General features: G+C 43.7%; 1 pseudogene; it reads right to left on the bottom strand.

The window, feature by feature from the left end:
• LOC141918957 (kinesin-like protein KIF20B) overlaps nt 1-22,817 on the bottom strand; it is a 135,013-nt pseudogene that overhangs the window by 110,029 nt on the left and 2,167 nt on the right.

A 22,817-nucleotide genomic window follows, 5' to 3' on the forward strand; every position in this document is an offset into this window, starting at 1 on the left:
ATGGCAACAAGTGGCCTGTTGCTCACTGTGACATGGCCACCACTGACCTGCTGCACACTGTGACATGACCTCACAGTGACATGGCCACCACTGACCTGCTGCCCACTGTGACATAGCCCCCACAGTGACATGGCAACCAGTGATCTGTTGCTCACTGACATGGCCCCCAGAGTGACATGGCTACCACTGACCTGCTGTCCACTGTGACATAGCCCCCACAGTGACATGGCCACCACTGACACGCTGACCACTGTGACATGGCCCCCATAGTGGCATGGCCACCACTCACCTGCTACCCATTGTGACATAGCCCCCACAGTGACATGGCCACCACTGACCTGCTACCCACGGTGACATGGCACCCACTGTGACATGGCCACCACTGACATGCTATCCACTGTGACATAGCCCCCACAGTGACATGGCAACCAGTGGCCTGTTGCTCACTGTGACATGGCCACCACTGACCTGCTGCACACTGTGACATGACCTCACAGTGACATGGCCACCACTGACCCGCTGCCCATTGTGACATGGCACCCACAGTGACATGGCCACCACTGACCTGCTACCAACTCTGACATAGCCCCCACAGTGACATGGCAACCATTGGCCGGTTGCTCACTGTGACATGGCCACCACTGACCTGCTGCACACTGTGACATAGCCCCCACAGTGACATGGCCACCACTGACCTGCTACCCACTGTGACATAGCCCCCATAGTGACATCGCCACCACTGACCTGCTGCCAACTGTGACATATCCCCACAGTGACATGGCCAGCAATGACCTGCTATCCACTCTGACATAGCCCCCATAGTGACATCGCCACCACTGACCTACTGCCCACTGTGACATAGCCCCCACAGTGACATGACAACCAGTGATCTGTTGCTCACTGACATGGCCCCCAGAGTGACATGGCCACCACTGACCTGCTGCCCACTGTGACATAGCCCCCACAGTGACATGGCCACCAATGACACGCTGACCACTGTGACATGGCCCCCATAGTAACATGGCCACCACTGACCTGCTACCCACTATGACATAGCCCCCATAGTGACATCGCCACCACTGACCTGCTGCCCACTCTGACATAGCCCCCATAGTGACATGGCCACCACTGACCTACTGCCCACTGTGACATAGCCCCCACAGAGACATGGCAACCAGTGGCCTGTTGCTCACTGTGACATGGCCACCTCTGACCTGCTGCACACTGTGAAATTGCCCCCACAGTGACAAGGCCACCACTGACCTGCTTCACACTGTGACATGACCTCACAGTGACATGGCCACCACTGACATGCTGCCCACTGTGACATGGCCCCCACAGTGACATGGCCACCACTGACCTGCTGCCCACTGTGACATGGCCCCCACAGTGACATGGCCACCACTGACCTGCTTCTCACTGTGACATGACCTCATAGTGACATGGCCACAACTGACCTGCTGCCCAATGTGACATGGCCCCCACAGTGACATGGCCACCACTCACCTGCTGCCCACGGTGACATGGCACCCACTGTGACAAGGCTACCAGTGACCTGCTATCCACTGTGATATAGCCCCCACTGTGACATGGGCTACCAGTGGCCTGTTGCTCACTGTGACATGGCCACCACTGACCTGCTGCACACTGTGACATGAGCTAACAGTGACATGGCCACCACTGACCTGCTGCCCACTGTGACATAGCCCCCACAGTGACATGGCGACCAGTGGTCTGTTGCTCACTGTGACATGGCCCCCAGAGTGACATGGCCACAACTGATCTGCTGCCCACTGTGACAAAGACCCCACAGTGACATGGCCACCACTGACCTGCTGAACAATGTGACATGGCCCCCACAGTGACATGGCCACCAGTGACCTGCTATCCACTGTGACATAGCCCCCACAGTGACATGGCAACCAGTGGTCTGTTGCTCACTGTGACATGGCCCCCACAGTGACATGGCCAGCACTGACCTGCTAGCCACTGTGACATAGCCCCGATATTGACATGGCCACCACTGACATGCTGCCCACTGTGACATGGCCAACACAGTGACATAGCCACCACTGAACTGCTTCACACTGTGACATGACCTCACAGTGACATGGCCACCACTGACCTGCTGCCCTCTGTGATATAGCCCCCACATTGACATGGCAACGAGTGGCCTGTTGCTCACTGTGACATGGCTAACACTGACCTGCTGCACACTGTGATATGACCTCACTATGACATGGCCACCACTGACCTGCTGCCCACTGTGTCATAGCCCCCACATTGACATGGCAACGAGTGGCCTGTTGCTCACTGTGACATGGCTAACACTGACCTGCTGCCCACTGTGTCATAGCCCCCACATTGACATGGCAACCAGTGGCCTATTGCTCACTGTGACATGGCCAACACTGACCTGCTGCACACTGTTACATGACCTCACAGTGACATGGCCACCACTGACCTGCTGCCCACTGTGACATGGCCCCCACAGTGACATGGCCACCACTGACCTGCTCTCCACTGTGACATGACCTCACAGTGACATGGCCACCACTGACCTGCTACCCACTGTGACATGGCCCCCACAGTGACATGGCCACAACTGACCTGCTTCACACTGTGACATGACCTCACAGTGACATGGCCACCACTGACCTGCTGCCCACTGTGACATGGCCCCCAGAGTGACATGGCCACCACTGACCTGCTGCCCACTGTGACATAGCCCCCACAGTGACATGGCCACCACTGACACGCTGACCACTGTGACATGGCACCCATAGTGGCATGGCCACCACTGACCTGCTACCCATTGTGACATAGCCCCCACAGTGACATGGCCACCAATGACCCTCTGACCACTGTGACATGGCCCCCACAGTGACATGGCCACCACTGACCTGCTACCCACTATGATATAGCCCCCATAGTGACATCGCCACCACTGACCTGCTGCCCACTCTGACATAGCCCCCATAGTGACATGGCCACCACTGACCTACTGCCCACTCTGACATAGCCCCCACAGTGACATGGCCACCACTGACCTGCTGCCCACTGTGACATGGGCTACCAGTGGCCTGTTTCTCACTGTGACATGGCCACAACTGATCTGCTACCCACTGTGACATGACCTCACAGTGACATGGCCACCACTGAACCGCAGCCCACTGTGATGTAGCCCCCATAGTGACATGGCCACAACTGACCTGCTGCCCACTGTGACATAGTTCCGATATTGACATGGCCACCATTGACCTGCTGCCCAGTGTGACATAGCCCCCACAGTGACATGGCCACAACTGACATGCTGACCACTGTGACATGGCCCCCACAGTGACATGGCCACCACTGACCTGCTGCACACTGTGACATGACCGCACAGTGACATGGCCACCACTGACCTGCTGCCCACTGTGACATGGCACCCACAGTGACATGGCCACCACTGACCTGCAACCAACTCTGACATAGCCCCCACAGTGACATGGCAACCATTGGCCGGTTGCTCACTGTGACATGGCCACCACTGACCTGCTGCACACTGTGACATAGCCCCCACAGTGACATGGCCACCACTGACCTGCTACCCACTGTGACATAGCCCCCATTGTGACATGGCCACCACTGACCTGCTGCCAACTGTGACATATCCCCACAGTGACATGGCCAGCAATGACCTGCTATCCACTCTGACATAGCCCCCATAGTGACATCGCCACCACTGACCTACTGCCCACTGTGACATAGCCCCCACAGTGACATGGCAACCAGTGGCCTGTTGCTCACTGTGACATGGCCACCACTGACCTGCTGCACACTGTGACATGACCTCACAGTGACATGGCCACCACTGACCTGCTGCCCACTGTGACATAGCCCCCACAGTGACATGACAACCAGTGATCTGTTGCTCACTGACATGGCCCCCAGAGTGACATGGCCACCACTGACCTGCTGCCCACTGTGACATAGCCCCCACAGTGACATGGCCACCAATGACACGCTGACCACTGTGACATGGCCCTCATAGTAACATGGCCACCACTGACCTGCTACCCACTATGACATAGCCCCCATAGTGACATCGCCACCACTGACCTGCTGCCCACTCTGACATAGCCCCCATAGTGACATGGCCACCACTGACCTACTGCCCACTGTGACATAGCCCCCACAGAGACATGGCAACCAGTGGCCTGTTGCTCACTGTGACATGGCCACCTCTGACCTGCTGCACACTGTGAAATTGCCCCCAAAGTGACAAGACCACCACTGACCTGCTTCACACTGTGACATGACCTCACAGTGACATGGCCACCACTAACATGCTGCCCACTGTGACATGGCCCCCACAGTGACATGGCCACCACTCACCTGCTGCCCACTGTGACATGGCCCCCACAGTGACATGGCCACAACTGACCTGCTGCCCAATGTGACATGGCCCCCACAGTGACATGGCCACCACTCACCTGCTGCCCACGGTGACATGGCACCCACTGTGACAAGGCTACCAGTGACCTGCTATCCACTGTGATATAGCCCCCACTGTGACATGGGCTACCAGTGGCCTGTTGCTCACTGTGACATGGCCACCACTGACCTGCTGCACACTGTGACATGAGCTAACAGTGACATGGCCACCACTGACCTGCTGCCCACTGTGACATAGCCCCCACGGTGACATGGCAACCAGTGGTCTGTTGCTCACTGTGACATGGCCCCCACAGTGACATGGCCAGCACTGACCTGCTAGCCACTGTGACATAGCCCCGATATTGACATGGCCACCACTGACATGCTGCCCACTGTGACATGGCCAACACAGTGACATAGCCACCACTGAACTGCTTCACACTGTGACATGACTTCACAGTGACATGGCCACCACTGACCTGCTGCCATCTGTGACATAGCCCCCACATTGACATGGCAACGAGTGGCCTGTTGCTCACTGTGACATGGCCACCACTGACCTGCTCCCCACTGTGACATGACCTCACAGTGACATGGCCACCACTGAACCGCAGCCCACTGTGATGTAGCCCCCATAGTGACATGGCCACAACTGACCTGCTGCCCACTGTGACATAGCCGCGATATTGACATGGCCACCATTGACCTGCTGCCCAGTGTGACATAGCCCCCACAGTGGACATGGCCACCACTGACCTGCTGCCCACTGTGACATGGCCCCCAGAGTGACATGGCCACCACTGACCTGCTGCCCACTGTGACATAGCCCCCACAGTGACATGGCCACCACTGACACGCTGACCACTGTGACATGGCACCCATAGTGGCATGGCCACCACTGACCTGCTACCCATTGTGACATAGCCCCCACAGTGACATGGCCACCACTGACCTGCTTCCCACTGTGACATAGCCCCCACAGTGACATGGCCACCAATGACCCTCTGACCACTGTGACATGGCCCCCACAGTGACATGGCCACCACTGACCTGCTACCCACTATGATATAGCCCCCATAGTGACATCGCCACCACTGACCTGCTGCCCACTCTGACATAGCCCCCATAGTGACATGGCCACCACTGACCTACTGCCCACTCTGACATAGCCCCCACAGTGACATGGCCACCACTGACCTGCTGCCCACTGTGACATGGCCCCCACAGTGACATGGCCACCACTGACCTGCTGCCCACTGTGACATGGGCTACCAGTGGCCTGTTTCTCACTGTGACATGGCCACAACTGATCTGCTACCCACTGTGACATGACCTCACAGTGACATGGCCACCACTGAACCGCAGCCCACTGTGATGTAGCCCCCATAGTGACATGGCCACAACTGACCTGCTGCCCACTGTGACATAGTTCCGATATTGACATGGCCACCATTGACCTGCTGCCCAGTGTGACATAGCCCCCACAGTGACATGGCCACAACTGACATGCTGACCACTGTGACATGGCCCCCACACTGACATGGCCACCACTGACCTGCTGCACATTGTGACATGACCGCACAGTGACATGGCCACCACTGACCTGCTGCCCACTGTGACATGGCACCCACAGTGACATGGCCACCACTGACCTGCAACCAACTCTGACATAGCCCCCACAGTGACATGGCAACCATTGGCCGGTTGCTCACTGTGACATGGCCACCACTGACCTGCTGCACACTGTGACATAGCCCCCACAGTGACATGGCCACCACTGACCTGCTACCCACTGTGACATAGCCCCCATTGTGACATGGCCACCACTGACCTGCTGCCAACTGTGACATATCCCCACAGTGACATGGCCAGCAATGACCTGCTATCCACTCTGACATAGCCCCCATAGTGACATCGCCACCACTGACCTACTGCCCACTGTGACATAGCCCCCACAGTGACATGGCAACCAGTGGCCTGTTGCTCACTGTGACATGGCCACCACTGACCTGCTGCACACTGTGACATGACCTCACAGTGACATGGCCACCACTGACCTGCTGCCCACTGTGACATAGCCCCCACAGTGACATGACAACCAGTGATCTGTTGCTCACTGACATGGCCCCCAGAGTGACATGGCCACCACTGACCTGCTGCCCACGGTGACATGGCAGCCACAGTGACATGGCCACCACTGACCTGCTATCCACTGTGACATAGCCCCCACTGTGACATGGGCCACCAGTGGCCTATTTCTCACTGTGAAATGGCAAAAACTGATCTGCTGCCCACTGTGACATGACCTCACAGTGACATGGCCACCACTGAACCGCAGCCCACAGTGATGTAGCCCCAATAGTGACATGGCCACATCTGACCTGCTCCCCACTGTGACATGTCCCAAACAGTAACATGATCACCACTGACCTGCTGCCCACTGTGACATAGCCCCCATAATGACATGGCCACCACTGACCTGCTACCCACGGTGACATGGCACCCACTGTGACATGGCCACCAGTGACCTGCTATCCACTGTGACATAGCCCCCACAATGACATGGCCACCAGTGGCCTGTTGCTCACTGTGACATGGCCACCACTGACCTGCTGCACACTGTGACATGACCTCACAGTGACATGGCCACCACTGACCTGCTCCCCACTGTGACATGTCCCATACAGTAACATGATCACTACTGACATGCTGCCTACTGTCACATGGCCCCACAGTGACATGGCCACCACTGACGTGCTGCACACTGTGACATGACCTCACAGTGACATGGCCACCACTGACCTGCTGCCCACTCTGACATAGCCCCCACAGTGACATGGCCACCAGTGGACTGTTGCTCATTGTGACATGGCCACAACTAATCTGCTGCCCACTATGACATGACCTCAGAGTGACATGGCCACCACTGACCCGCTGACCACTGTGACATGGCCCCCACAGCTCTACCGTGCATTCAAAGAACCTTATGTACTCAAACATCTAAGTACAGTTAATTCTGACTTCAAAGCCATCTTGTAGGTTCACAGGCAATTTGATTGCCAGTTTCTCTCTACCTTCACACAGAATTCCCCAGCATCAAGTAACAGCTACTTTATTTTTAAAGCATTTAACGGCCCACCATCACATTCCCTTTTATACCACCACAAAAGCATCCCCTCCAAATTTAATATAAAAGCTAGCATTTTTACCCGATGAGAACACTGAATGAACACAGCAAGCAAACAGTTTTAGAAGGAATACATCTGAAATTTTCAAATATCAGTAAAAGTTTGTGAGGTCAAATAAGTTTGTGGTAACTTATCAAATTAAGCTGTACTTAAAACACTGACTTTCTTTCCTCCTTGTTTTTTTAAAAACAAAGGGTTCGAAACTCACAAGAACCAGCCTCAACTTCAGAGTTTAGTTATGCTTAAGTGTATATACAGTTATCATTGCTTCAGTTGTAGCCACAATAGCCTTAAGAGGAAAGAAGTCTCTGGGACCACTCCAGTACCATCCATATATGGGGTCTTAGAAGTCAGCTTCAAATACCTTAAACAGGCACTCAATGCAACAGTTTATAGCATAATTGCAGCTTTTCCCCCAGTTTCTTTGTACACGGTAATTCTCACTTTGTGTTGCAGAAATGCAGAAAACCCCAGATTCCTAAATGCATATCCGAGGCAGAGCAACTACTCCTATTGAACATGATAAATATATCTTGCTGAGGATACAGTTAGGCAGCATGCAATTCCTTGAAACCATTCTTCTAATTCTTGAGACGTACCATCACCATAACAGGTAGTTAGTGAAAGGGATGTTATCAGGGGGATAATACCAGAGGTCCAGCTTGTTCACTGCAAGGCTTATCCTTTAGTTCATTTTCTTCATCCATGTCTTCTAGATCACCATTTACAAGTTCCTTGAAGATTTCCAGGCGTCTGTCAGAATCTTCTTGAAGCCGTTCTCGTTCATAAGAAAGGAACTCACTATAGTAGGAAAAATAAGTCAGATAAAAGCTAGCTAGTATGAGCTGCTACAAAGTTATTAGTACAGCTGCCTATAAACAAAGATGGTTTTTTCTTTATTTTGGCACAATAAAACAATACACAAAATGGTGTTGCTACACCAGAGTACGCACACTCCTGAAGAATGAGGGGGAGACATATATACACAGATATGGCTAACACTTGACTACAAGCATTTTTTCTAAGCTTCTTGAGCCAGAATACCCATCTGAAGTATCACTAAGACTGCAGTAACCAAAGAATTTGCAAGTGTCACTCTTTCTACAGACATCCTATCAAAGCTCTTCTGTTAGGGAGAGCTCTACAGGAACACTGCTGACAGATTACACACACACACACACACACACCCCCCATGCCCCCCAAATCAAAGCCTTTCCTACACAGTATTTTTCCTGAACTCATAGTCCAAACAGAAACTGATCTATTAACAGAGGCAGTAAGTCTAGCAGAAGAGTGTGGTCTCTTATAGCCAAGAGACAGATTTAAGAAATAAATGAATGGAATTTCATTTTTTTTAATCATTAACTTTAAAAACCACTTAAAGCTAACTTACTTGAAATATATTTCCTGCTCAGCAAAATATTGGGCAAATTCCTGCATCACCTCTTCACGAATCTTTAGTTCCAGCAGTAACTTATTCTTCTTTTCAGCAATAAGTTTGTTCTTCAACTCTTCTATGAGATTCAGCAGCATCTAGAATTACCATTAGTATTAAGTTTTTCATAACGACATGGTTTCCCATAAGTGAGATTTTTCTCATTCCTCAAACACTACAACACCACTTTACCCTTCCACCTGACAAAATTTCTTCCAGTTCTTTTATTAGCTTATTCATAAACAGGAAGATTTATGAGTAGATCAGAAGATCTCTTTGGTACTAACACAGCAGTTTATAAGTTTGCACAGAGCAGGCATTTGTAAAGAACATCCATTTTATTACAAGAATTCTTGAAGTTGTCTTAAACAGGCTTAAGCTCCACAGGATTTGGCTCTTGTTTTCCAGGTGCTCATTTTTGGGACAATATTAATGAAACCTCCACAAAACAGTTTCTAGTCCTCAGTTCTCTCCTCATCTTCCCTAGAAGTGACTAAATTTGCCGTTCCTTAAGGAACAGTTTTCAGCATTTTCTTGTACACAGAATACAGAGAAACAGTCTTCTGTATTGCTAAAAGCAGGTAATACTTGCTGTGCATTGACCACAGGCTACCAAAAGGAGAGAAAGCCAAATCTGCAATTCTTACTGCCTGGTCTATATTCAGACACATTATAGAGTTTTCCCACAACAGGCATCATCACATCATGAGTAATCCCACTTTTAGTTCTTAATGCTGGATTTAGATAAAATAAGGGTGAGCAGAAAAAAAGGTGAGAGGGGGGAAAACCAGAATAATACCTTGCTTCAAGACCCCATGCTACGCTAATTCTTAACATACCTCTGGCACATACCATGTACTCTTTTTTTCCCATAATAACTTTATTATCTTCATGTTTCTGCACTGCTTCTTGTCCTGACATATGCTGTTCCTCCATCTCATTACCATCTTCAATCACATCTTCTAAGCTCCTGTCCCATAGGACAGTAACTCTTTTCCTTGAAATTGGCATTTTAATGTGACTAAGTAGTGATGATGTTGTTGATTTCTGGTCAAATGACTGATCTTGGACAAAAACAGATGTGTCCATAGCTAAAACCTACCCAGAAAACAAAGAATAAAGTCTTCAGTATTTTTTAATCCTCTACTGGCACTTCCAAGATATACCCGCTGCACTTCCCTATAGGTCTCCTGAGCACAGTACTCCCCCAGTCTATCATCTGTTCAGAGTCACTACTTCAACTGGTTTCCAGCTAGAGTATAAAGAAGTCACTTTAGAGTCTAACCCTTCTTTTGATTGCAGGAACACCAAGTTTCACTAGCTTGACAACGTACAAGAGGGTTGCCACCTCATGCACCTTCAGATTTCTGTATTTCCTATACTTTGAGTTTCTAGTTGCATTACACAAATGCCATCCAACAAATTCTGTTTGTTTTAGTGTTGTACTTAACCCATTTAGATGAGCCCACATTCTAATGGCCTGGATCTCTTGTCCTTTGAACATATTTAACTGTCAACAGAAGTTTTCCATGGTTTCCATTAAGGCTGCAGCACTGATCCCCAATACTTTTGTCTTCCAACTCCACCAGGGTTCTATCCCTGCACTTACTCCTACTCATTCTGCTTAACCTCCACCTTCCCACTGAAGCTCCTGAGGACATAAAGACAACCTTTCAAATTCTCTTTGGTGCTCAACCTACATACCTCAGGTGAGCAATATTCCACATTAAGATAGCACTAGTATATGGGGCAGCTAGACTTGCTACTAGGTGAGAGCATGCTATGACTACAGAAGAAAAATTCACCCAGATCTCATGGAATTTCTTCCAAATATAGCAAGTGTCTTGTCAGGCTGGATATTTTATGGGAATTACGGATTTTTAATAGGAAATATATGTACCAACAAAGCCTTTTTAAAAGCTTTACAAGGAAATAAAGCCTGACTAGGAGCAATCAGAAAATACGATTGCAACATGAGACAGAAAAACCCAGTCACTAAATTCATATTCTTAGGAGTGAGGGAATCTGCTCTTTAAAGGCAAATCAGAAGTACTGATCAAGATAAACTGCAACACACTTACTTTTTGTGCAATGGCCGAGAACTTTAACACATGGAGTGTTTCATCATACGTTGAAGCACATTGGCTTATGTTTACTATCATGTATACACTCCCCTTTCCACTGAAGAATCCTTGAAGGAAATGAGTTAGTTTACTTTCCCGAAAGGGTATGTGCTGCTGCGACCTTTAAAGACAAAAGAACAGATGACCAGATGTTTAATAATTTCCAGTCAGTGTAAAAGCTACCCAGCATGAAGACTTAAAAATATTTATTAAAGTAGTAGTCATTAAATAAATTAAAATTGTTTTGGACTAGATGCAGCTGTTTGTAGAGAGACCATGTGGCTGTTGTGACTGTGGCTTTAGCCATTATCTTAGATAGGCTATAGCAATATAACCAATGGGAGCACTTAAACTGAAAGTGTTCAACGTTTAGCCTTGGGCAGGTCACACAGCCTCATGCTACACCAAACTATACCCCAACCTCTCTCTTCCCTTCCACATTAATGAAGAGAACATATCTAGTTCTAGGCATGCAGTATCCAACATCAGAGATCTCTCTCACTCAGTATCCGGCCTCTGAGAATGGACAAGAGCAAGTGCCTAGGCAAGAAAATGAGCATACACCAAACACATGGAGATACTTTTCAGAACTTTCTTCCTAATCTCCCAGCAGTTTGGCACTTCCTAAAAAAAAAAAAAAAAAAAAAAAAAAAAAATCACAATTTGTGCCCTTGAATTTAACAGCTGGGGATGTAGTTTTTGATGCTTATAGGAAATTTTATGAGAATTCCTAAAACATGACTGAACGCACACTTGCCACCAAATAGGTTGCCTGCATTTTGGACACATAACAGCTATTCAGTTACATGGACAGTGCTACAGAACTCAGGAAGGCAGCGACACTCCTACCAGAGTACATAGACAGCTCACAAATAGCTTTGCTGCAGGACTGGTAGTCCAAAATAATTTTAAGAAAGTTTCTATTTCCTATTCAACTTGCAAAGGGCATGTATTAACACTTTAACAATATAGAAGAAATGCTCTGAAGCATGATCTCTTAAAATTCCAAGTTATTGGGATCAGAAGAAGTCATTCTGAATACATTAACAGCCCTCTAAGCAGCCGCTAGTTTTAATGCATCCTTCCTATCTGGAAAGAACAGGAAAATAAGACAGACTGTAAATTCACAGAACATAATCAGGAACACACACTAGCAAAGCTTCTTCATCTTAAGGTGTTACAGACTTTGAACAGGCTGTCAGGAAGAGTGCTACGGGGTAAGTGAATTTGGCAAAGCACATCCATCAGCAGACTGGGTTCATTTAACTTCTGGGACAGAAGTAGAGCTGCAAATGAGAACATGTGGAGAAAGCAGTTCCTGGACAGTTATAACCAGCTGTGACTATATATTGTACTGTTTTTTAGACAACTAGCTTCTTGTATTATTTCACTCTTATTTAGATCCCCAAGGTAGGACATAAATAGTAGGAAGGCTTTCTTTTGTCTGCATATGGTTAGCTGGATCAGGAGGAGAGTGTTAAAAGTTATGTCAGTATTTATTAAAAACCAGACAAATTTTGTCAAATGGTGCACAGTTATGATAGCACAGCAATGTTCTGCTGATGAAAAAATGTTACACTAGAAGTATAGACAGTTGAGTTAGTTCATAAGGAGTAATAAAAGGCTAAAAATTTGACACTTACTATGACACTGGTGAAAAGGGGGGTTTAAACTTATTCCAAAGTTTGATTTTTTGATAAACCAAGCTCAGAGGAGTAAAGTTAAATTGCTAAAATATACAATAGCATGCTTAAAGGAGATTAGAATTGATGATTTAAAGAGCAGAACAAGGCAAGTTTAAGATAACTTTGGTAGATCAACAAGTCTATACATCATTTCCACCAAAAACTTAGTATTAGCATTGCATATTTTAAACATTGTAGGTAATACCTAAAAGCCACAACCAGTTTGCAATTCGTACAAGGACTTACTTTGACTGTTGAGAATTCTTGAGTGCGTTAATACACTTGCCTAGAATCAGAAGAGAGGTGTTTATATTTCCACTCTCTTTCAATCTATGACCTTCATTGTGGGTCTTGGCATATCTTTCTGAACCAGCAAGATCACACAGTGACAATCTGAAAACAGATAAGGAAAACTCCCTTTATTTACCTTAGAACATGCACAAATTATTCACTTTTTAAAATGATCACTGTTTTTAGAGGAAGAATTTCTTGATCTTCATCTGCACAAACACTTCCATTCTTTTCAGTGTTGCTTTCCCAATCAAATTTTACATTACTTCCTGACAAATCTTTTCCCAACACACTTCTTATTTCCCCTCCCCCCCACACCATCCTCTTCCTTTTGAGGACTTAGACGAGTTCAGGTATATAGCAGGCTAACAGAAACTTGTGCTGAACAGAGGGGACAAGATATAGAACAGCACTGCAACCTGATGGCTGGAGATAGAGGGCCAAGTACTGCATGATTGTAGAAAGTGGGGAAAAGGAGTGGGAAGTGGGTAGAAAGTGCATGAGCTTCTACCAGGAAGCACTGGGTATATAGTCAGTACCAGTACACCAACACAGAAGATAACTGACAACTTCATCACAAAAGAAGAGAGGGTCTCTGCTCTGAACTTACTCATTGACTTGGGTCACTTGTGGGGCTCCTGAATCTTCAACTTTTAGTATCTTAACTGTGAATATGCTGTGACTAAAAGGAAAAGTTTAAATCAGCAGAGAAGATAAAGTAGACTAATACCTTCAAAATATTTTTAGCCTCCACAACATCTGTTCAAAACACTGTTGAATCTGTCAACTTGTCTCAGCATATACTCTATCAGATACAAACTTTTAAAGAGATGCTGGTGTAGCCTTTATTTTGCTTTTTCCTCAGACATTTAGATGGAATAAAGCTAAGTGCTTTTGCCTGAAGGACAGTATTTGATAAATCTGTTAGCTTTTGTACAGGTTCATCTTACTGACGGATTGAATCCTTTTGACTAAAACATTGGGTCACACAGTGCTAAAGGATGCCAAACCTAGATATCTAGACCCTGTTAAAGCCTCTTCCCCTCCTAAAAGCCACAATCCATATTTTAGTTCCCCCTTCCTCCCAGACACCATCCTATGCCCAGTGCTATTCAAAAAGTTTCTCACCTTCTGCTGGAGAAAGTATTTAGCTTCGTGCTTGCGATACTCTGGTGTTTCAACCCCAGTTTTAGAAGTCTAAAAGCTTCTTTAGAATCAGAAATCTGAACCCACTGCAGACCTTTAGGAAGAACAAACACAGTAATCTTGTAAATATCATTATCAAAAAGAAAGAAGGGATTAGGGGATAACATATGCACACCAAGAATAATACGTTTATTTGAGACAAAAACATTTTACTAAGCATGCTTCAGACAGAAATTATGTGACGACAAAATCAAGATTCTTCCTTCCATGGGAAAGGAAGGGCACATATCTCTCATCATTTCATCCTATTAGCACACAGAAATATGCTCCATCCAAATTAAGTGAGCAACCTTAGCCTCCACTCTGAAAAGCCAAAGCATAGGGTCTAATATGAGCATGAACGCCCTATGTTCATACTCATCAAGGCAGAATTCTACCTGGACAGCTTCTCTGGTTTAGCCTACGATTTTGAGGGTGCGGGGGGAAAATCACCTAGACATCTTTCAGGGCCATCAAGTTAAAAAAAAAAAAAAAAAAGAAGAAAATCAGTGAAGAATTTTGTCTGCAATATGATGACTGTATATCACCTTGGTATGGGCTAGAGTAAATACCTACATCCCTACTAATGGAACTTAGAATATGAACATTATGGCCTCTGTTAAACTAGAGGTCACCAAAATTGTACTAGCAAAAATACCAGCTGTGACGAAGAAAAATAAGAAAATCATCAGCTGGTTTTCCTCAAGAACATCAGGAACAGCCTTATACCTCCAAATGTTATAAAAAGAGATTATGCTGAAGCATAGCTCAAAGCAGACTATTTCCTACTTCACACCTCTTCTAGTCTTTGAAGAAATGAAGGAGTTGGGTTTATCATCTGATTCAGCTTTTTGAATTATAATTTGGCATATAAAAGATAAAAGGAGCAGGCCAAACACCTCCAAAAAAGCCTTTAATCTAGAATTGGTGTCTTGATTTTTCAAAGAACCTATAAATCAAATTGGATTTGAAACCTGTTATTTCCATGGCCAGAAACAAACACTGAACTGTTAGAGTTCTGCTAACCCCCCGCCTCCCCCAACCCACAACAAATCACATCACAGGCTTCATTAGAGTACTGTAAAATGTAATTTGCAGTCAGACTGAACTTTCTCACATATTCTCTGAAAATACTAACAAAATAGAACTGTTGAGCCAATTATAACTATAGGTAAGAATTTGGAGTCTTTTTTAAGAAAATGGAAAAAACCAAAACACTAAAAAATTTGTCAATTGTTCTCAATATTTCTCCCATTTCAGAGAAATATCAAGTCAGTGGAGTGCACGCAGGCTTTTAAGAGTTACAGTTAACAACAGAGAGAAAACACTATTAAAGGTACAGATACTTCTGTGTATGTAGATTGTTACCTTTCATACCCAAGGCAGACATTTCTAGTGCCACAGTGAATACAGTTAGGAGTTTTCTAATCTAGAAATAAATATTATTACAGGAAGACTGACTTCTCAAATTACACGTTTGGCAATTTGCAATGTATTCTAATCACCTTTTACATAAGAACATCCCTTGATGTCTTGAGCAAGGCGTAGTGTTTTTCTTTTCTTGTTATTTGACATAGGAATCAGTAGATCATAAAAACATTCATTGTAAATATCACAAAATGAAACCCAAAGAGAAAATTTCACGTGATTTTTCACAGTTGTGCTAGATTGTTCTGAGCCTTTTAAGAGTTCTTCCAAATCTGTCAAGTACAAAATATTACAAGTCAGTATAGACCTTGTAAAATAAACTTTATTCAAAAAATTAATAAGTGAAAACTGATATTACAGCAGCCTTCTAAAAAGCACTTACCCCAGACAAAAATCCCTTGAAACTTTTCTCCCCTTTCTTAAATATCTGGAAGTCACATGCTTACCCTACATATTTGCCAGACACCTCATCTACCACTTCCTTTCCCACTTGCAAATTCTATCAAAAACATGCAGCTTTGTTAGAATTATTCAAGTCTCTTCAATGTCTTTAAAAGAATCAAACTGACAAGTACATATCATTCTAACATTTTAAAGCAAACCTAGTATTTAGGGAGTTTTTAAATGCTAGAATTAGGTTTATCTAATTACATACAGGGTCAGGATACCACTAGAAACCATAGCATAAGTAGTACTATTTTTCCTTGCCATAGTTTCATCTCATTTAATGTCTGTTCAGGTAAACTTCTAACCATTTTATCCTTGTGTTTTCTGGCCAGATAAATTGATCACTATCCAATTCACAGGCATATAAAAATGCCAAGCAGTCATTTTATTATTAACATAGGCCAGAAGTCAGTTGTTGACTTTAAGAAAGCTTCTTTGCCTGCTTTAATTGCAATTCTTTAATATAAAACATACCCTTACAACCAACTGGTGCTTTGCTGTTAGTGCTATCTTGATGGTCTACCTACAAAAGAGAACAGAGGCTTTAAGATACATCGTTGACAGTAGATCACCAGTTCCTTTTGTAACAGCTCCTACTAGACAGTAATACAGTGTAGTTGCAATATGCCAATACAAAGATCCTGACTAGGCATCATGTCTAGTTCAATGCACCTGTTCACTCCTATTGAAAGGATTGTTCTTACCTTAATACTCATCCCTGACACTTCCCTTACATCAGGCCCTATCACAGTACAGAGCACTTCAGCTCCCTGAGCCAGAGGAAAACTAGCCACAGAAAAATAGAGGGGTGGGACCCCACAGAGAAACAGGGTGATTTAACAGGATGATTTGCGGAACTCCAGTTGTAGTTTACACATTATTCTTAACCTGGTGAATCTAGAGAGTCTGGAAATTTTTTAGTATTGGTATTTTGCTAATTCAGGATTCCGTATCTTACAGCTTCCTAGGTCAACTCTCAGAAATAGAGGCAAATGTAGAACACTTGTTCACTTAAGAAATTAAGTGAACAACTTACTACTACATGATACAGGCTGTATCACAGTTGAAATAAAGCCCAGGTTTTAGAAAGAGAAGGAAAACTTCCTTCTGCTGAATTCTTTTAAAAAAAAAAAACAAAAAAAAAAGTAAAACAAATCCCTACAGATAGAGGTTAATACACACACACTCCATTCCCACTCTTAGTTTTGGTTGTTTGGTTTTTTTAGGCACAGAACTGCAAAGAAGTGCAACTCGTCTACCAAAACCAGTATGCTTAAGAGAAGAAACATGGATTAAAAAAACAGGTGTGATTTGGGTTGGGTTTTTTTAATGTTTTGTCAAGAGCATATGTCATATAAAGCTGGGATTCCATAAAGCAATTCCTGAAATAGTTAAATATGTGTGTAATCAAAACTTTCAGGTTTAAGCTTTACGCATATAAAACACCCACCCAAACCTCTCTCTGTTGAAGTAGGTGCAAACTTTGAAAACTGTTGTTATAAGAACAATACTTCAGCTTAGAGATTTAGTGGCAAAACTACAGGGGACACATACATGATCGTTTTTTCTGAAGCCCTTAAAGACTGCTAGAGCTAGATAGAACATATGCCTGTGCTTTTGAAGTGAAGTCTTGAAGAATTCTGCTGCCACCTGCCTTCCACACTGGAGAATTCTAGTTAAGTAACTCGGATAAAAATCAAGGTAACAGATAGATTCCATCCCACAACAGCCACACCACTGTATTATAACCCAGCATACCACTAGGCAGATAATTCTTTTCACTAAAAATAAAAAATGCACTGCAATCCATTTCTAGTTCCAATTCCTAGCATATGCTCAGTTTTCTTACATTATTGCATTCATTTCAGAGTTAAAGACACCAGGAAAAAGGTATGCTTATACAAAATACAAATCCCCACAACTGTAATTGGACTAAACAGCTTTAGAGTTCCAAGCAATTCATGAAACTGAAGTGTATTTCTGGACTACTCAATAGTGAACTGTTTAAGAATAAAGTCCAGCAGAAACCTGTTTGAATTCAAATCTTTAGAAATCCAACAGCTTTATAGCTCTGCTGTTCCAAAAAACCCTTTGCTTCCTTTGAGGTTATTGGCATAGACTGGAAGAGGGGAACAACCTCAAAATCATTCATTTCTTTCAAGTATCCTGGAAGAGAGTAAATTGTTTAAAGGAGAAGACCTACTAGCATCCCCACAGATGGCGAGACTATTTGCATTCCATCCTTATTAAGCACCAGTAACCCCAGAGGATAAATTATCAGATGCTCAAACTATAGAAAAAAACCTTAGTGTTTACATTCTATAAAGTATTCAGCCACAAGGCAGAAATTCACAGAACAGGGTTCATCAGCAATATTGCTCACTTTGCTGCTCATCTGAAGAGCTACCTGACAGCAAAGACACGTCCATACTTAAATACAGAGAGTTGCTTCCCATTGAAAAATGAACATGGTAACATTGAGCTATCTAAAGATGCATGTACTCGTCAGTACAGAAAGAAGTGCTCCCCTACCTCTTTTGTTAGGCGAAGTATTGAATTTTTAATAGCAGTTTCTTCTTTCACTTGGTCTCTAGTCAGCCTTATATAATCTCTGCACCGATGGGGTTTGAAATCCATTGCTGTGTATAGCCTCCCTTGAATACTTTTAAACAACATATCCATAGTCCTTGGCAGAATACCGATGTCATCTTCTGTCCCTGAAAGCAACATACCAAAGAAAGACCCTAATTATTACTGTGAACAAGATATACAAATAAACAAAGACAGAAAGATAAGCAACTCTAATCTCAAGGCATACATGATGGATTTGGAGGCCACTTACAGCACGAAGCAGTGGGTTTTTTATTCTCAAGGTAATAGCAATGTCATTGGTGTTCTGAAAGGTATTTGGCTTTCAGCAACAGCTCATGCTCTACCCCTTAGACAGTAAGGGGCAGAACATAAAAACTGATGGGGTGTTCTGCATAAACTTAGCCTTAAGGAAAAAAAACAAAAAACAAACCAACCACAACCAACGCACATTCAATAGAGATTTGCAGTTTTTCAATTGCATTTCATAGGCTGCCTTCACTCTCTCTCTCAAGGAAGTAATCTGCAAATACAACTGATGACTCCTCTCTCAGCTGCAGTCCTGTACTAATTCCACAGACCCTACCAAAAAAGTTCTAGAAGCCTTGTGAAGACTCACTCCTTTCCCTGTCCCAGACCCTTTCCTACCAAAGCATCCTACTTTTGCACATGAAAGGCAAAAAGGAGTCAGATAAAAGCCTCGGTGAACACTTGATCTTTCTGAATCCAGATGCAAGTTTAAAAAGGGTTCACTTAACTTTGATTTCTAAACCAGAGAGGAGAGGAAAGAGGGGAGAATGGAAGAGAAACAACTATCCTGTCTCAGACTGACAGCATTATCTTCCAGCCTCTGATAACTCCTACCGCTCCTGAGACAGATGGGCTTTCACCAGTTACAGCACTAGCTGTGTTGCCCAAGTCAGAACCTATGTAAAATCTAGCTGGCACTCAAACACCAAGCTAGGAACCAAATAACATACTAAAGTACTGTTGGATTACATTTGTTTCTCCTCATCTACTCGTAATTTTTTGTTTCTCGTAATGCCACTTGTAATTCAACCTCACATGAACAAAGTAGCAATCACTGGCAAACAACAAACAGTCCTAAAAAACTGTTGCATCTTTCACTTAAGTCCCTTGCCATTGACTGAATACAGACTGCCATGTACTGCCAGAAAGGAAAGGCTATATTGACAATACTGGGAATAACAGAAGAGGAAATCATGGCACCCCGTAGGCAACATTCTGCCCTGACAGTTCTTATCACAAGTTGATAGTTAAGTCCTAGAAAAATATAATAGCATGAAAAAGTCTGCAGAGTCTGAAAAGACATGAATCAAAAAGCCTTGAAAACCCACACAATATAGCCCAAACTAGCCAAGCATGCGGGACTGTACACTTTAGGAATTTTGGGGGGTTGTTATTTACCTATTATTTATTAGGACAGAGCATGCCATCATTGCCCCAGATTAATGATAACTGAAAATAGTGGCAGTAGTCTTTAGTTATAATCTACCTAACAGAAGATCACTTAGAAGACAATGTCACTTCAATGAAGATCAATTTCATATGGCATAAGACATATTGTCCTTCTACTACTTCTGTGTATAAAATAAGCATTATAGAATCTAGAACTGCCATTTTATTACAGGAGAAATTGTTTCCATCTAAATCAAGCCACCTTATTTGTTAAAATGTTTTGAAAAATAATTAAAGAATGACATCTTCCAACCAGAAAGGATATTGAGCTTTAACAGTACAGAAACAGTACATCAGGAGACAAGGTCTCCTAGGATATTATTGATAAACTCAGAAACTCGAGACAAGACAGAAATACTTGGAAGTACTCAAATATGTTTCAAAACATTTATGCTCTGCCTGTAATAATTGAAACGGACTCAAATACTATTCCTTATTTGGAGACAATGCATATAAGATGCATATGACCTTTATAATAATGATTAAAAAAATATGAGTCTGGACTTACACACTTTTCACATTCTGATATACAGAACACATATTTTCTTAACTCCCCCCTCCACCCTCTAGATACTTGGAGGAAAAAAGAAGTCACATACACCTGGTTGAAATTATTACAGCCTTACAAAGCAATACCACTGTATGTTTACGTAAACTCTGGCAGTGACTGTCAGTTGGCAGTTTAGTGATATTGGTTATGGAAGGAGACTTTCAAAGGCTATTTATTATTATTCAAGAGAAGCCAATGTACAGGGCCTACAGCTTAAATAAAGGAAAGAGTTATAATATTTCTGCTAGAAGTAATCCTCTCAAAAAAAAAAAAAAAAAAAGGAATTTCATTCAAGAACACATTTCTACTTATACCTTGGAATGTGTAGGTTTTCCCAGCATTTGTAACGCCATATGTAAAAATAAGACGATTATATCCATCTAAGAAGTCTTGCACTGGTTGCTTCATGGTGCCTTCAAAAAATTCTTCTTGAGTTGTTTCAGGGGCAAACACCTGAGCATTACCAAGAAACATCTTTATTTTGTTTCAGCAATCATTAGAGACTTTTAAAGAATCCTTTAAATTCTGTATGTTTATAATCTTAAAGACTATTGACAGTTTAAAAATCTAGTTGGCTTGTTATTTAATAATATAAAGTTAAACAAATTTTTCCAGGAAAAGATTAAAAATTTTTAAAGACAATTCATTTACTTGTGAAAAAGTGAACTTCTGTCCAACAGTTTTTTCACTCAGTCGACTCAAAGAATATTGGGGTGGCTTCAGTATGACACTTGTTGAATCTTCAATCGAAACACAGCTCTATTAAAAGGAACCAGAAACAATGCAGGCATGAAAAGTGTATGAAAAGCTCAGCTTAGAGGAAAAAACAAACCAAAAACCCCAAGCATACATTTAAGGCATTTTCAAGCTATATAAATGTCACACCTGCAATTCATTTTCTCTCTCCAACGATGTAAATGGCCTAATACGCAGGCAAACTTGTATGTGTCCCTTAGGCTCCAAAACGTTCCTCTTAAATAAAAAAAAAATAAGGAAGTTAGAAATTTGACTAGCTTCTTTGTTGGATAGCTAGCATCTTAAGGCAGTTTTATTTTCACCAGGCTACTTTGAACAGACTTATTTGATGACAAGAGAAGCAAAAGTAATTCACTACATCAGTTTTCACAAGTGCTTAGGCCTCTGCAGAAGTTCGCTGTGATAACTTAAGAGTTCATAATCTTGCAGCATATATATATACACACACACACGACACTAAGGCAATGAGAAATCAAGAATGAAACCCACAAAAACATTCTATGATTAAGCTGCTCCAAGACTGATGCGCCCAATAAGGTATCAATGCAGTGCCACACAACTTAGTCTAATCCTATCTATCTCCTCCAAATTAAAAACATACTAAATATGCTTTTCATCTTCTCTGTAAAATTCTGATTATTCGTATTGATGAAAAGACTAAGCTTATTAAAAAATATCCAAACAATGCAAACGTTAAAGCTTTCTTACCTAGCTTGTGTCCGAGTCTGAAGAAACCAAAGAAAAATCACCAGAGAGATCTGTTTTAAGGTCTTCCACACTTACTGGCCCTGTTCTTTGAAGTGGCTCAGCACTAGCAATATAGGATGGTCTGAAAAATTCCTCTTTATCCAAATTTGGTTCCATCCTGCGAGATAAAATAAAATCCTTCTTTTGTTTTCTGATCACATAACATAGAGCTTCTGAAGTCTCTTATATAAGACAAGCCAATTTGAAACTGATAGCTGCAGTTTCTTTAAGGAGAAAGCTTTCTTTATCCTATTCAAAATTTACACAGCAAGTTTCTGATAGCTGGGGAGAGGGTCTGCAATGGAGTTCACATCACGATGAAACAAGACCAGCCATTCTTCTTTCAATGCAAAGCAACTGTTTACGAGGGAAAAAGCCTTACACATATACCACAACCTTGCTAAAACCCATGTTTGACAAGGAAGATAGAATTAAAAAATAAAAACACCAAACAATCATATTGTTCCACATCCGTTTCTCCATCATCCCATT

This window comes from Strix aluco, unplaced genomic scaffold (assembly GCF_031877795.1).
Source record: "Strix aluco isolate bStrAlu1 unplaced genomic scaffold, bStrAlu1.hap1 HAP1_SCAFFOLD_96, whole genome shotgun sequence".
NCBI classification, from domain to species: Eukaryota; Metazoa; Chordata; class Aves; order Strigiformes; family Strigidae; genus Strix; species Strix aluco.